We start from the raw sequence: 2,557 nt of genomic DNA on the forward strand, positions 1-2,557 counted from the left end.
AACGCCGAGTAGTCTCTGTATCATCTGATGTTGCATCACCTGGCACAAGTTTGCTGGCTAAATTATATCGTTTAATGAATTTCTGTACCCAACCACGGCTACCTTGAAAAGTATATTTGTCCTTATCAACAACATCACTAAGCTCAACCAAGCTCTTATATATTTGCTTGGCACGATCCTGGATACGTTTTGTTGATACAGGAAGCCGCTTACTGTAACAATCCTGCATCCACAAATAAACCCCCTTTTCCATGGGCTGAATAAAAGCATCTTTATGTACTCTGACTATTCGATTCACTGATCTAGGGGCAGCATCCGTGAATGCGTTCATTATATCTCCACGCACTTTGTAAATGGAACGAATGGTAGATTCATTAACACCAAACTCGCGGCCCACACCAGCGAAGCTTGCACCGTCGTATATTTTCTTGATCATCTCTACTTTTTCCTGTAAGGAATACACACGTCTACGTCGTTTGTTCAGATCGGGTGCTTTCGTATTATTTCTCTTCGTTGGTCCCATCTTCATAGGTTCAAGTATATAGATCCGTATTAAAAAATACGCAGCCTCACAACACGGTCGTGTAAACACAAGTGATAATCAGTGCATTCTGGGTAGCTGAACATTAGTGGGATGGTTGCTGGAGGGGAAGGGTGTCGTTGTTTTTTGTTTTTTTGCGATGCCAGCAGAATCTTCGACAGATCCCTGACCTGTGTTTTCACAAATCGATCCTTGATAAACATAACACGGTTTACAATTGAGCGTGCCGTGTTATCCAGGACCAGTGTTGAATGAGTCAGTGATGAACGAGGTTGCAAGTATTAATTAGCGTGGATACGTATGGATTTCCATACTTATGATAACCGGAAGACTACAACCGGAAGTAGTATGAGTGACTCTAATTTAAATTTCACCAACAACTTGGAGAGACTTGATCGAAATTTTGTTGTTATTTCGGGGTCAGATGTAGTTTAGTATTGATATTTAGGTAATCCAGTTAATTAGAGATGATTGCTAATTAACTGTGGAAAGAAATAGCTACAACATTCTTTATGTCAAAATCTAAATGAGAGTTTGTTGTCAAATGTAGAAAGTGTTGAAGCTGTCCTTGTTCCAGTCTTGAGTTGTGACATCTTCGCCTTTGCTTCTCTAATTAATTTGTAAGTATCATTAATAGTATCAACATTTATAATGTCTCCTTTTTTCTGCTACATCTATTTGTTTTGATGTGTTCAAAGATAAAAGAAATGAAGAAGAGAAGGTATTTTACTAAAGTTGCTCTTATCATATGTAATAGAAGTGAGTTAAAAAACTTGCTTTAACTGACGTTTCATAGTGTTGTCTTAATATTTTCACTGTTTTACTTTCTGATTTCTATGTAAAATCTAAGAATACTCCAAGAATTACACAGAATAATTACGCAAAAGTGTAGTCTTGGAAAATAATTTTTCTGATTTATGTTTGATGAAGCTTGTGCACATGTCTGCTAGCGGACGTTCGCAAACACGTTTTTGTAAAGGTGTGTCGCCCCTTCTGTCTTTCGAAGCTTTCCAAACACGACCATCATGTCATTTTAAAACGTCCCAATCATGCCCACCCAGTTTGTTTTTGAAAGCGATCCAACCTTCACCGTCTTTTAATCCTAAATCTCCCTCATGTCTCACTCCGCAGGTTTTGGACGGACTTTCCGATTTGCTGGCTCTGTTTTCGTCGAGATTTTTCTCATCTTTCGGTCTTTTTTGTTTTGTTTTGTTATATTCTGTATTTCAAACGTCAGTTCCCCCTCCTCCCACCATGTCTATTAACAGACAACCGCCAATAATATGATTTGTTTTAGTTTGTTTTTTTTTTCGTTATGCTTTGTCATTCCCTTCTGAAACGCGTCTAATTTTCATTAAAAGAACAAAACTCCTCGCCCTACTGGATCGTATCTTCAGAAAAAGGGTACGTGTGTGTGTGTGTATGTATTTATGTCTTAAAAAGTAATGGCTATATTAGACGAGTTCCCTTCTTCAGGTAAACGTTTCCATCTACCGTTTATCAATATAGAAGAAATGTAGTAACATGTCCACTGTTGAATGTCTTCATTTTATGTATCCTCTATATTCTGTTTCATTCTCTTCTATTTCAGAACATCAAGTGGCATTGGCATAAAAGAATTACTTACTTGAATTCGTTGCTTGGAGACCGAAAATAAATTATGTAGAACAGACTTAATCCTGTTTGTTTAAGTCTGTTGTAGAATTACTGTGAAATATTTGCTGTGAACTGAGATTAACAGTGAAATTCCCCTGTTTCACTGTCTGAGATGAATGGAAGATGAACTTATATTGTAATTAAAATTGGATAACAAAGGACTTTGCAACATCTTCAAATATCAACAAAGATCACAGTTGATGGAAATCTAGCAGAAGAAATATTTATTTGGAGTGAAATCTGACAATTCAAAGAAAACCATTTATAGCAAGTAGAATTTCGTTAATGGATGAGCAGACATCTTCAGAGGAAGAATTTTCATCAAGCAAGTGTTTTGTTCCATTAGTTCTTGTTACTGGA

The sequence above is a fragment of the Octopus bimaculoides genome, chromosome 21 (genome assembly GCF_046866305.1).
Source record: "Octopus bimaculoides isolate indiv1 chromosome 21, ASM4686630v1, whole genome shotgun sequence".
Taxonomy (NCBI): Eukaryota; Metazoa; Mollusca; class Cephalopoda; order Octopoda; family Octopodidae; genus Octopus; species Octopus bimaculoides.